Source organism: Cervus canadensis, chromosome X, assembly GCF_019320065.1.
Source record: "Cervus canadensis isolate Bull #8, Minnesota chromosome X, ASM1932006v1, whole genome shotgun sequence".
Taxonomy (NCBI): Eukaryota; Metazoa; Chordata; class Mammalia; order Artiodactyla; family Cervidae; genus Cervus; species Cervus canadensis.
Genome location: NC_057419.1, coordinates 11,517,147 through 11,532,202, shown reverse-complemented (window position 1 = coordinate 11,532,202; position 15,056 = coordinate 11,517,147).

Sequence of the window (15,056 nt, the reverse complement as noted above, 5' to 3'; positions counted from 1 at the left end):
TTCCTCTGAATCTTGGTCCGCTTGCCTTCTGCCTCTTCAATGCCACGGTCACTGCCCCTCCTCCCACGGGCACTGTGTAAGTCTCGCTTGCCATGTGTAGTCAGTATGTTGGAAGGCCCCGTGGCGAGGACGGCAGTGCTGTCTCTTGAACCTGAGAAGCACCCGTTGGGTGCCAGCTGGGTGCTGGGTGCCCCGGCCAACACTGGGCTCACAGAACTGAATACGGAACCCTGGCCTGCAAGCGGCTCCCTGATTTGTTCAACCTCAAACTGGAACATGAAAAGCATACAAAAGAGTTTCCTTAGGAGACTGAGCTGTGAAGTACGTTCTGCTGATCTTCTGGGAAAAAGGAAAGGAAACGCGGACTCTCCTGTGTCATTCTCTGAGGCGCTGCAGTTGACCTTGGTTTAAGGCAGTGTTCATTTTGTCACCTGTGTATTCTTCGGTGCTTAAAGACCTGATTGTTGCTCAGTTAACTTTAAATAGTGTGGAAGCAGATGCTGAGTTTATAGACTTATTTCTCTACCACTTGAATGCAGTAAATACGTCAGTTCCAATCAAGTGAATAATGCACAAGCTACAGCTTTATTTTTGCCTCTATTTGTGGATTATAAAAAGAACCAAACCCTAAACACCATAAAATACAAAGACCCCAAACCAGAAAGCATCCCTACAAGCCCCCACAAATAGGACCAAGTGTTGAGTTGGAGTGATCTTGTTGTCACTAAGTCACTTTGTGACTCCATGGACTGCAGCACGCCAGGCTTCCCTGTCCTTCACCATCTCCTGGAGTTTGCTCCAACTCATGTCCGTCGAGTCAGTGATGCCATCCAACCATCTCATCCTCTGTCGCCCCCTTCTCCTCTTGACTTCAACCTTTCCCAGCATCAGGGTCTTTCTTGATGAGTCGGCTCTTTGCATCAGGTGGCCAAAGTACTGGAGCTTCAGCTTCAGCATCAGTCCTTGCAGTGAATATTCACGGTTGATTTCCTTTAGGATGGACTGGTTTAACCTCTTTAGCAACCTTTTTTTTTTTTTTTTTTTTTTGTTAAAATCTTTTGGCCAGGCTACATGGCCTGTGGGTATCTTAGTTCGCCGACCAGGGATCGAACCTGTGACCTCTGCATTGGAAGCACAGAGTCTCCATCACTGGAGCACCAGGGAAGTCTGACCTCAGCAATCTTAAAAGTGTCGTGCTTCCCCCTCTTTCAGAGCGTGGGAGGCTGCTTTAAGATTGGGATGTCCAGGCCGATAGCTGCGGTAATGTCCATTCGTTCACTCCTGCCCCGGTTCACCCGTGCCCCTGTGAAATGCTCAGGCTAGTTCGCTGCAGCACCAGGTCTTCAGGCTCTGGGCCTTCCCGCGTGGGGGTCACGGATCTCGTCGAGCTGATTCAGTGTCAGATGAGGCAGGCCGCTGCTTGAAAGGTAAACTCAGCTGACCAAGCTCACAGGGTAAGCGAGTAAGTAGGTGCGGGTCAAGGAGTCGAAGCCCGCACCAGCGCCGCCAACTCCAGCGCCGAGAACCATTCAAGGAGTATGGATCAGGTGGCGTTGCTCAGCCACTAAGTCAAGTCCAACTATTTGGCTTCGACTCCTTGCCGGGCTCAGGGTATGTGGGGGCTGTGAGAGGCTGGAAAGAAAGGGAGTGGCCTGGAGGCCAGGCCCAAAGGTTCCTCCAATTCACTTCTGGCCAGAGGCAGACTTAACAAAGGGTTCATGGCAAGTAATAGCCAGGCCACCAATAAGATTAAGACATTCTTGGAAATCTAGCTGCCCATCAGAGTTGAGATGTGGGTTCGATCCCTGGGTCTGGAAGATCTCTTGACTTACTCACCGTGTGCTCTATGGACCAGGAGCAGCATCACCACCCGGGAGGCTGGCGGAGATGCAGAATCTTCAGGCTCTCTGAAGACCCCAGTCCTCCTGAGAATCTTCATTTTAGCAAGGTGTCTGGTGGGTTGTGCACTGGAGTTTGAGCAATACCGCCCTAGAGCACAGACGTATGCTTTACTTATAACACGTATTGGCTTCTCTGGTGGCACGATGTTAAAAAAAAAAAAACAAAACCCACCTGCCAATGCAGAAGACCTGATTTCTGTCTCTGGGTCGGGACGATTCCCCCGGAAGAGGACATGGCAGCCCACTCCAGTATTCTTGCCTGGAGAATCCCACGGGCAGAAGAGACGGGCGGGCTACACTCCATGGGGTTGCAGAGTTGGACACCACTGAACAACAACAGTAATGCATTGTGCTGCGAGCTTTTCCAAACAGATTAGCATCGTCCACTGGGTTTCAGTCTCAGGCCGTCTGGTTCATGGAGGCGCTCAGGATAACTCAAAGAAAGTAGTGAAAGTGAAAGACATTCAGTCGTGTCTGGCTCTTTGCAACTGCATGGCCTATAGTGTCCATGAAATTCTCCAGGCCAGAATCCTGGAGTGGGTAGCCTTTCTCTTTCTCCAGGGGATCTTCCCAACTGCAGGGATCGAACCCAGATCTCCCACATAACAGGTGGATTCTTTACCTGCTGAGCTACCAGGGAAGCTCTTGTGGATACCTAGGAAGTTAGGAATTTAGTAAGTGTATCTGAAGAAATAGAAGCACATGGGTCTCAGTGGAAAGGGTTTGGCTTTGGGTCCAGATTGTGAAGTCAATGGTGTGTGTGCGTGAAGTGGACTCTCTCAAGGGCTGGCAGTGTCCAGGAGGTCAGCAGGAAGAGAAGATGGTTCTAAGTCTAAACAGTGTCAACCTTTAGGAAGGAGCTGATGGGGTAAGAAAGCATGGAGATGCTGTTGAAGGAGGTGGAGAGGGATCACAGCTGCTGGAGGCAAGCCGTCATGACAGAGAGCAGAAACGCTGGAGAGGGAAGGGGTGTTCAATGACATAAAGAGCCTCGGGTCAATGACATGCAGTGATGCTTACACAGTTCCGGGTTGGCCATGATGTAGGAGGTCTCCCATGGTCTCACAGGGCTTTCATTCAAGTTCACTCCCAGAAGAGTGCTGGGCACGGCTTGGAGACTGAACAGCTGGGACACGTGTGACATTTGGCAAGGCAAGGCTTGAGTAATTAGGACCCCAGTTGAAGGGCAGAGGACAGTCCCCGCGAGGGTTTTCTGCGGAAGAAGAAACCGTCATCCTGTTGAAATCTCCCCTCTTGGAGAGCGTAAGCCCTTGACAGCCGTAGCCGCGTCTTCCAGGGGCGTTGTGATCGCCAGGCCATCCATTATCTTAGGAACCCTGTATCCGTGTCATGGCTGTCATGGACTGTATAAAAGTTCCAAAGGGAAAAAGGAATAAAAGTATAGGAGAGAAGTCCAAAAACAAGGGAGTGATTAAATGACTCATTCAAGATTAGGTAAGAGGCAAATTCAAGGAGTATGGATCAGGTGTCCAACAGGGGCCAGGACTAGGGCAAGGCAAGTGAAATTTTGCACCCTAAGCACTTGCCTCACCCTAGCCATGGCCTTAACTGAAATATCTTTTCTTTGAGCTGGCTGGGTTGAATACCATTTGGGAGCGTTTGACATTCTGCAAGTTTTTCAGAAATAAGAGTCCTCTCCTCTTTAGTATGCTCCATCCCTTAGCTCCAAATTGAACATTTATCTCATACTATCTCATTTCTTATCACAGGAAGATAAATTTTATGACTGAGAGTTTTTCTTTTTCTTTTTTTTTTCCAGAAGAGATTAGCTACATAAATAACCAGCAATTTTAATATATCTGCGTCAGGGAACAAGGCCGTATTATCTCCAATTAAGTAACGATGAGCTTCTTTTGTTAAGCCATATAATGAGTAATTTAGAGCTTTCAGCCTATCTTTGGAGGATAAAATGTTCCATGATGTGCAGAGGAGGCTTGCTCCTGAGAGACAGATTTAGAAAAAATGTTTGTTCAATTTCATGATAAAGGCTATATTTATACCAGGGGGAAAAGTTGAGCGTTTGGAAAATCTGTGTAGCGTTGCAATGGAATTCCTTCAGTTGCATTGAATGCCTCATTTTTCTCTAAGCCCCAATTTAGCTTCAATTACTTTGAAAACATAGCAGCAGGTTACAGAGGTTTTCAAGGGGTTTCAAAAACCTGCGGGAAAATATTGTACTTTTTTCCTGGCAAATGAAGACATTGCCATGCTTGTTTTGATCATGAGGAGAGGAATAAGTACTGGAAAAGTGTTTTTTAGCAATTTCTAAGAACATGTTTCCACCCGCCCCCTCCCCCGCCAAATATCAACAGCAAAACTCTTGGTGAAGAAAGGACATCATAACAACTCTTTCCTTCTGCGTCAACAAATCTTGTCTTGTGGCCACCAAGGTCAAATGGCTTGAAAGCACTTCAAGAAACTAAGATGTCACGTCTCATTTGTTTAAATATTTAAAGATGCTCCTTTACGACCTCGTCATATTTTAAAATGCATCTTGTCGTGATGCTGTCCTTGATCATTTTCATATGATCTCAGTATAGAAACAGAAGACTCCTCCACAAGTTTTGCAGTTAATTTATTTATGTGACAGCAAAGAAGAGATTGTCCAGATGTGGAGGTCGGGGAACAAGGGGTCCCTGGAAGGGCCTTCGAAAGACAGACCGGATGGGGAAAGCATCGATTCATAGAGAATACTGAAGGTAGTGGGGAGAATTATTAGCTAATGGGCTCAGTTTTCTGGGAGATCAGGTGGCAAGGAATAGAGAAAGGGAGGCGTGAAGTCAAGTATAAAGGGGATGGGGAAAGAGTAGCAAGGTAGAGACTGGGCTCTGTAAAGAACCGGGAAGGCTGGCAGCAACACAACAGTTGAGCAAGTATAGCTGATCCCTTAGATAGTGTTCATGGTCACCGAAGTTCAACTTCAGCTGTTCTTTTTTTTTTTAATTGGAAGATAATTGCTTTACACTATTGTGTTGGTTTTTCTGCTATACATCAACATGAACCAGCCACAGGTACACACACGTCCCCTCCAGCTCTTCAGCTATTCCTAGCATATGCATCGAAAATCAGAGAAAAACCTTGCAGTTGAATTTAATTGCGGTACCTCTGTGTCCCCTGCTCTGAATCAGATGAAAGAATCACTTACCGAGATGCAGAATAATTTAATGGGGCTTCCCAGGTGGCTCAGCGGTAAAGAATCCTTCTGCGGTGCAGGAGACATGGGTTTGATCCCTGGGTGGGGAAGATCCCCTGGAGAAGGCAGTGGAAACCCTCTGCAGGATTCTTGCCTGGAGAATCCCATGGACAGAAGAGCCTGGCAGGCTACAGTCCGTGGGATCGCAGAGAGTCGGACACAACTGAAAACTGAACGACTAAACAGCAACAAAAATTAATGGTACAGTAGTGATTCTGTTGGCAAAAGAGAAGGAGAGGGCCATGATGAATGCCTGTTGTCAGCAGTAAAGAGGTAGGTGGAGAGAAGAATGGGAGAAAAGGTCTGTGAAGGAGTGATACAGGGAGAAAAGGAGTGATACAGGGAGAATGGGGAAAAAAGCCCGTGGCATCAGGACACAGGATGCTGGAAAGTTAACACCACTGTGCTTGTCGGCCAGACAGGAAAGGTGTGTTCTTATTGGGAACAATGTGGATGGTAGCAAAGCAGACGCTGGATCAGCCCTCCCACCCAGTGGTTGCTGCTGAGAATCTCATAAATTGTTGTCACATCCATTTCCGTTGTTTCACCGCTCAGTCATGTGTGACTCTCTGCGACCCCATGGACTGTAGTTGGATCATTGGAAAAGACCCTGATGCTGGGAAAGATTGAAGGCAGGAGGAGAAGGGGATGATAATGGATAAGATGGTTCAATGTCATCACCGACTCAGTGGACATGGTTTTGAGCAAACTCCGGGAGACAGTGGAGGACAGAGGAGCCTGGCATGCTGCAGTCTGTGGGGACTGCAGAGGGTCAGACATGACTTAACGAGTGAGCCAAAACAACAAATAATCGCGCCTGACATGCAGCCTTTGTTGAATGTATTTGTTGAAAAAGTCAAAGTTGAAAGTGTTAGTCGCTCAGTCGTGTCCAACTCTTTGCAACCCCATGGACTGTAGCCCGCCAGGCTATATGCCCTTTGTACCTAAGGAAACACTTGACCCACAGGCATTAGTCAGGAATTTGGTTGGTATTTCCACTCCTCACGGTTCTGTTCCACGTGATTATGACATCAGTTTCCAGAGAGTAGCTTACCAGTGTCAACGCAATTTCTGGATGTAACCCCTTTCCCATGAAAGGCAGGGCCTTCCCAGTGCAGGCTTGTCCTTCTTGGCGTTTTCAGTCCTTTTCCACGGGATAGCTCTCCATCACATTTTCCATTACATTCAGTGCATTCTTCAGCTGTAGAATTTCTGTTTGACTTTTTCTTATATTTTCTTGCTTGCTTGCTAAGTCCTCTCAGTCATGTCTGAGTCTTTGTGACCCCATGGACTGTAGCCCACCAGGCTCCTCTGTCCATGGGATTCTCCAGGCAAGCATACTGGAGTGGGTTGCCATTCCCTTCTCAAGGCTTATGGTTTCTATCTGTGTGTTAGATTTCGTGTTTTGTTTATATGTTGTTTTCCTGATTTTATGGACTTCTCTTTCCGTGTTTCCTTGTAGCTCCCTAAACTTTCTCAAGACAACTATTTTGAGTTATTTATTGCACAAATCTCCTGGCAAATAGATGGGGAAACAGCGGAAACAGTGACAGACTTTATTTTTTGGGGCTCCAAAATAACTGCAGATGGTGACTGCAGCCATGAAATTAAAAGACGCTTACTCCTTGGAAGAAAAGTTATGACCAACCAGGATAGCATATTAAAAAGCAGAGACAAAAAAAAAAACAAAAAAAAAAAAGCAGAGACATTATTTTGCCCACAAAGATCCGTCTAGTCAAGGTTATTGTTTTTCCAGGAGTCATGCGTGGGTATGAGAGTTGGACTATAAAGAAAGCTGAGTGCCGAAGCATTGATGATTTTGAACTGTGGTGTTGGAGAAGACTCTTGAGAGTCCCTTGGACTGCAAGGAGATCCAAGCAGTCCATCCTAAAGATCAGTCCTGGGTGTTCATTGGAAGGACTGATGCTGAATCTGAAACTCCAATCCTTTGGCCACCTGATGTGAAGAGCTGACTCATTTGAAAAGACCCTGATGCTGGGAAAGATTGGGGGCAGGAGGAGAAGGGGACGGCAGAGGATGAGATGGTTGGATGGCATCACCGACTCAACGGAGATGAGTTTGGGTCAACTCCAGGAGTTGGTGATTGACAGGGGGGCCTGGCGTGCTGTGGTTCATGACGTCTCAAAGAGCCGGACAGGACTGAGTGACTGAACTGAACTGATTGGGCAAACAAATCACAGGTCTCCATTTCCTTGGAGTCGGGCACAGGAAAACTACCGTGTTCATTGGTGGTCATGTTTCCTTGATGTTCTGTATTCCTTGAAGTCTTGCATCACTGTCTTCACTTTCAAAGGAGCAGTCGCCTCCTCCAGACCTGACCGATGGGCTTCAGAAGGGCAACACTTTTGCCAGCCCTGCTGGGGATTCTGAGGCTTTCTCCTACCTTTTCTGTGATTGCAACTGCTCATATTTGATCCCTCGTGAGAGGGGAGTGGTTAAGGACGGGTGCCTTCTCTTGACGTTGCAGACCCAGGTTGACTGCCAAAGAGCATCCCTTCCCTTTCCCTGGAGTGATGCTGGACGCTCACATTTGTATGCTGTCTTCCAGTCCCACACTCGGGCGGCTGGAGCTCATGAGAGGGTGTGTGGGTGAGGCGTACGGACCATTGGGGGTGCCCAGGAGCCAGCTGGGGGATACCTGGCAGAAGCGCCACTAGCTCAAGCGCTGTCTTACCGATGGAGCCCATGAAGCAGTTAGAAGGCTCTGTGCGCCTTTCTCATCCTCCAAGTGAAGTGAAGTTGCTCAGTCGTGTCCGACTCTGCGACCCCATGGACTATAGCCTACCACGCTCCTCCGTCCGTGGGATTTTCCAGGCAAGAGTCCTGGAGTGGGGTGCCATTTCCTCCCCCAGGGGATCTTCCTGACCCGGGGATCGAACCCGGGTCTCCCACATTATGGGCAGACGTATCCTCCAAAAGCCCGTGGCTATTGTGCTATCCGCCCCTCTGCTACCCTCAGGCACGCAACCCCTCTCAGTTTTCTGGATGGGGCAGGAGATAGCTGGTCTGTGCTGCCTGGGAGAAGGGATGACGTGGCAGAACCCAACTGTTCCTCCTCACCCTCTTTATTGTGTCTAACCTCAGGTTTTTTTAATTCATTTTTCCCCCCCAGGGATACCTTGGGACCTCTCCACTGGACTCCTGGACTTCCACAGAGGTACTGTCCTCTGGGAGTTAAAATCCATGTTTAAAATCCACGTTTCTTCTGGAGAGGGTGGCAGAAACCTCATGCCATTTTGCCTGCCTGGTTCTCTCCTGATTTTTCCCCTCTGTGTTTAAGAGTTTAGGTTTCTTTTCATGAGTCACACTTGACTTTCTCTGGACCTCGGTCTTTTCTTTCCATGTCCTAACAAGGGATTGGCACTTTCTTTTTTTTTTCCTGTAAAAGGACAGATAGCACATATTTTCCACTTGTAAGCTGTATGATCTCTGTCACAATGACTCAACTGGGCCGTAGTAATAGGAAGGTGAACACATGTGCAGTATGTGAAGGGATGAATGTGGCTGTGGTTCCAATAAAACTTTATTTACAAAACCAGGTGGTGGGCCAGATTTGGCCCCTGGGCTGTGGTTTGCTGAGCCCCTGCTAGATCTTTGACATCTTCCCAGCCCAGCCCCACTCAGGGAGAAGGATGTGGATGAAAGAGGGTTACAGCTATTTGCTTGGAGCCACGATGATTTAAAACAGAGACGATGGGAACGTGTCGAGTATAGACACATCATGCTTCACGTCATGCCCTGTGAATTCACAGCCCCCTGACCCTGCGTGAGCTCATTAATCTGTCGTTGTGCACATGTTCATAACATTGTTCACCAGTGATGGTATTTTTTGATATGTTTTCTGCCGTAGGAATGAGGCAGAACCCAAAGGGGACAGGTTTGAAGCTGACTGTGCAGTCTTCCCAGGAATTAAAAAAAAAAAATCAATATTGTAAAGAAGATGAGCTAAAGAGAACATCTGATGTGTGAAAGGAGGGACCCTGTTGAATTCCTGTCAAAACCTCGCAGCGTCGCTCCAGCTATCTCTTTTGAAAAAATCATTGATCCAGCTGGCTGAGGGTAAGGTCTCAGGGTTTGTCTTGCCTTTGTGTTCTGTTAATTTCATAGTCCTGGGTCTCGCCCTGGAATATACTTAATATTTGCCTCCTGACAGACGCCTTCGCTTCTTATTCCTCTGTGTGGGCTGATTTGAAATGACTCCAGACCTTCCGTGAAGACCAGTCGTCCATTTTCCTTCTCAGCTGGGTAACCTGGAACTATATTCAAAGTGTACAGGAGGTCCGCTTCCAATTCCTGGCTACCTTAGAAAGCCTGAATTATTCACTGACGTGGGTAGAATTTGCACTTTGAGCTTTCGTATCTTTCCTTTCCGATGTTATGGCAGAATCTTTTAAAAGCAAGTGAGGAGTTAATTTTCTGTGCCTGTGGGAGAGCTGACAAGTGACGGAAGCTGTGATGCGTGGTTGACAGTCCAGCTTTGGCCCGTGAGGGCTGTGGGTTTCACTGTTGCCCTCACAGTATAATGTTAGGTCAGTGGCTTAATCCCTCTGAAGATAGTCATGCGTCCAGAAAACGGGGGTCATAATTCTTACCTTTTTGAACAGCTCTAAGAGCAAGAAGCAATGTAAATAAAGCTACTCATACGATGCATTGCCTAGGGCACTTTCTCAGTAAATGGAAAAATAGTATTATAAGAAGACCATATGTGCGGAATGCAATATATGTTGTCCGACTGAGTGAGTGATGAAAATTCTTGATTTGGTCCCACTGAAGTGCTTCAGTGAAGACATTCAATTAAACATTCCATTGGAAGGAAGTGTTTAGCTCATGCTCATGAAATAGCGTGAACATAAAGAAGAAGATCATAAGTAACTGGTGTTCAGTCACTCAGTTGTGTCTGACTCTTTGTGACTTCATGGACTGCAGCACGCCAGGCTTTCCTGTCCTCCACCAACTCCCAGAGCCTGCTCAAACTCATATACATTCAGTCAGTGATGCCATCCAACCATCTCATCTTCTGCTGTCCTCTTCTCCTTTCAGTAACTGTAAATCACATTATTTCTGACTCACATGGACCAGTCATCAGTAGTCTTTTCCATAAGATTTTGCTTACTAATGGGCTTCTCTGGCGGCTCAGTTGGTAAAGAATCTGCCTGCAAAGCAGAAGACCTGGGTTCAATCCCTGGGTAGGGAAGATCCCCTGGAGAAGGGAAAGACTATCCACTCCAATATTCTGGCCTGGAGAATTCCAAGGACTGCATAAGTCCATGGGGTTGCAAAGAGTCGGACACGACTGAGCGGCTTGCACTTTTTCACTTTTGCTTACTAATAACAGTAAGAAGCTTTGTTACTTAGGTTCCCCCTTCTGTGTTCAGCTTCTGCTGAATCCCGAGGACCAGAGCTCTTGCCCAAAGCGTGACACAGGCATATTCTGAGATTCTGAGGCATTTCCACTGCTGGAATCAGGAAAGTTGGAAAGTGAAAGTGAAAGCTGCTCAGTCCTGTCCGACTCTTTGCGGCCCCATGGACTATACCGTCCGTGGAATTCTCCAGTCCAGAGTACTGGAGTGAGTAGCCTTTCCCTTCTCCAGGGGATCTTCCCAACCCAGAGATTGAACCCAGGTCTCCTGCATTGCAGGCGGATTCTTTACCAGCTGAACCACAAGGGAAGCTGGAATTTCTCCCCACATGCCCATTTTGACAACCCAAACCCTATTTGATTCTTGGTTCTCTGAGAAAAGGAAACTGACTTTGTTTTTTATTCCATCTTTCCTGACATCTGCCTTAGTACTAGAAATTTGCTGCTGCTGCTACGAAGTCGCTTCATTTGTGTCCGACTCTGTGAGACCCCATAGACGGCAGCCCACCAGGCTCCCCAGTCCCTGGGGTTCTCCAGACAACTGGAGTGGGTTGCCATTTCCTTCTCCAATGCGTGAAAGTGAAGTCGCTCAGTCGTGTCCAACTCTTTGCAACCCCATGGACTGCAGCCTACCAGGCTCCTCCGTCCGTGGGATTTTCCAGGCAAGAGTACTGGAGTGGGGTGCTATTGCCTTCTCCACTGGGTGGAGAGGCTTACTAATGACAGCTTACAGATTAATAATGACTAACTGTAAAGAGACCAGAGTATGTAACTGAGCATTAACTAGAGAAGAAGATGCTGGAGTGGGTACTTGGGATTGGGACGTCACTGCTTTGCGTGTATAGATGCCTTATCTTGCTTAACGGCAGATGAAGCGTAGGGGCCATGCTTTCCTCTCCTTTTTCATTAACTGACACGACCCTGGAACAGCGTGCTTCCTAGGAATGACTGAATGCCTTGGCCATTAGCCAGATAATAACTCATCTCTGACCTCACACTTGGAAGGACATTTGTTTGGCTTTCATTTCTCCAGCTGAAGTGAAAAAAAGGAAGAAAAAAAAAAGTCTAATGCATATGACAACATGTCTCTTCACCAGCTCATAACGTCTCCAGGCGAAAAGAAAACAAAATCCCAAGATAATCATCAGCAAAGCGAAGCTCTCCGTACACGCCCTATGCTGTCAGTTCTTGGACGTGCACTGCAAAATACTAAATAGAGAGTGAATTAATAAATCATTCTGCAGTTGATTTTTAAAAAAAAAAAATCTCAAAGTCTGTAGAAAGTCTACCACTGTCATAAGCTCTGTTAGAGTCAACTTCTACTCATGTACCAGCTCTCTGGAATGTTACAGAACTGTAAAGAAAAATCTCTGAAAGGTAATTACCTCATCTTGCAGTGGAAAGTAATTGGTCATGGGACATTATCATCGGCCAGCCCCCTTGAACTGCAGATGTATAACCCCCGCACACAGGTTTGAAGACAGTTAGAGAAATGGGACTGCCTTGCTTTTCACAAAGGTTGTGCGCAAGACATCAGAGGGTACATCTCCTAGAATAGCTGACCTATTTTTCTCATCTTCCTGCTGTGATTTCAGCTGATAGCTGCAATTACTCAGACTGTGTGAATTCCTCCCATAAATGCTCTGTGACTAAAGTCACGCTAGAATTAATTTCCTAACCATTTGAGATGGTTTAAAATAGTGTGGGCAGTGGTGGATTCATTAAGTGTGTGGCTGAATCCCTTTTCTGCTCATCTCAAATGACCACAGCATTGTTAATAGGCTCTACGGCAATACGAAAGTTTGGGGGGAAAAAAAACCAACTTCTGGTCTGGCAGCTGCAGAATCCACGTGGCAGGTTCTGACTCCCGCGGCTGCTTCACGTGGGCCCCTGCAAGCTCTGGACTGTGGACTTCATCCAAGAGCTTTGTCGTCTCCTTGGCAACCGGGACAGCCACAGGTCCCGGCATCTCCTTTTGAAAAATGAGAATTGTGGCTATGTGCTTGGCATCATAGACACGTGTGTTCCTGAGAACATTCACCCTGAAAGTGAAAGTCACTCAGTTGTGTCCGACTCTTTTGTGATCCCATGGACATTACAGTCCGTGAGAATTCTCCAGGCCAGAATACGGGAGTGGGTAGCCTTTCCCTTCTCCAGGGGAATCTTCCCAACCCAGGGATCAAACCCAGGTCTCCCGCATTGCAGGTGGATTCTTTACCAGCTGAACCACCAGGGAAGCCCAAGAAGACTGGAGTGGGTAGCCCGTCCCTTCTCCAGCTGATCTGCCCAACCCGGGAATCAAACTGGGGTCTCCTGAATTGCAGGTGGATTCTTTACCAACTGAGCCATCAGGGAAGCCCCCGAAATCCCTGAAAATCCAGTAAAATTTCAGCATACCAGGAGTCCTTGGACTGGGGAGGCAGTCGATGAAGAATCATCTAATGATTTGGCTATTTCTATTCCCCCGGGAGAATTTCTTTGGAGTATAAGCCACATTGAATGTGAGCAAGGCGCATCTCTGAAAATTTTATCCAGTTCTATTTTTCTAACTCCTCAGTGTTTAAGGAAGCACCTTGTAATTGTGGAGATGAGAGTTCTCCCTCCCCTTTCCCTGTCGGTCGTGAGTGCCCCCATGGCTTCAGAAACCTTCACATCTATCAGAGTTTATGCTTCTCCCTGCCTCTCTGACTGTGGTTTGAACTTTGTATACATTCCACCCTTTGGATTAAAAATGCAGAGTCAGTTAGTGAGGTTTTCACACCCATGTTTCAGATACTTGGGTGTCACTCTTTAATATTTAGTGTTGTTTCTGTTCAGTTGCTCTATCGTGACCGACTCTTTGCATCTCCCATGGACGGCAGCACGCCAGGCCTCTCTGTCCATCACCACCTCCCAGAGTTTACCCAAACTCATGTCCATCGAGTTGGTGATGCATCCGACCATCTCGTCCTCTGAAGTCCCCTTCTCCTGCCTTCAATCTTTCCCAACATCAGGATCTTTTCAAATGAGTCAGCTCTTTGAATCAGGTGGGCAAAATATTGGAGTTTCAGCATCAGTCCTTCCAATGAATATTCCGGACTGATTTCCTTTCGGATGGACTGGTATGATCTCCCTGCAGTCCAAACTTAATATTTACGGGAAGCACCCTATAACTGTGTACACAGCTGCATTAAAGACCTACCGGAGCAGGAGACCTGCTTTGGAGAATGCTGACATTTTCCGAATATATCCAACATGTCAGACTCTGCTAAGGACCCTTATCTTCTAATACCCCCACTGGTGATGGAGGCCAGGCTGAATGATGCCCTTTGGTATGGCTCACGGTGGTCCATGGTCAGTGTACGTTGTGACTGCCCCTTTTTCTTGGCTGGAGCCCAGATCATATTAGTCCTGAAATACTTTTAATATCACATGTCGAAAGAGTTATTATTATCCCTCTTCTCATAGAATTTAAAGAAACCCCCAAATGTATAGATAAAGACTCAGCTGGAACATTATCTTTTCACAAATGGCTAAGCTATATACATTCACCTTTTAGATTCAGTTAACAATGGTGATTAAGACATTTTTGAGAGCCATATGGCCTAAAGAATTTATGCAACTTTAATCTCTTTCTCCAACTTTTAACGACAAAGGTGTTTTTGCATTTTTACCTGACCGCACCTCACAGACTATTTACTGGGAAATATATGTATAAATCTCTTGGCCCTTCTGTTGCATGTCGTTACGTTTAGAAACTATTTAACAAGATTTGAGAGGAGACAAGTGAGCAAGACTTTGTACTATTGATCAGATGTCCAGGGGAGGAACTGCTATAATAATGATGGACAAGTAATCCATATATTCAGACTCGTGGAATGTATTCCCTTCTCTAAAGAAATTGGGCAAAGATGCTTGCCACAACCCCATTTGCTGAAAAAGCTGAAATGCAAGCCCATGAGTAACCCTAGAGAATATAAAGTGATCTTCTGGTTTATAGGAAGAGTGCCTGCCATTGTCTCACTGAGGACAAAGGCGCTGTCATTAGCATGATAAATTTAGATTTGGGGCTGATCATTTAATTTTAAAAAGCACAGTAGGACTTGAGAGTTCTTGCTCACCACTTTCTCCATGCCTGACAAGTGGATAAAAATACATAATAAATCCAGTTGCTTTGAGATGGAAAGAATGTGCAAATCATTGGTATTTTTAGAAAATCATTATCCTTTAAACTCCTCACGTGCTTTCCTCAAGTGAACACAATTCACAGACAGAGTTAAGGCAATTTAAATACAGCAAGTTTTGAAGGAACTATGTTTGAGACTGAAGGTGTTTTTTAAAAAATCAAAATGAGTAGTTGCTTGTTCTCAGATTACAGAACTAGGGAACTGAGATTTACCTACTAAACAGAAAAGCACCTGGAAACCTATAATATTAACTTTAAATCCTCAGCATGGTCTGATAACGTGTGTGAGTTTGTTTCATCGCCAGTCTTTTTCCTATCTGCCATTTCTCATTGCTGAAGGCTGGGAAGCACAGCCTAGAGCTGACTCTGGAAATTCACCATTTAGAAAACTCAGGG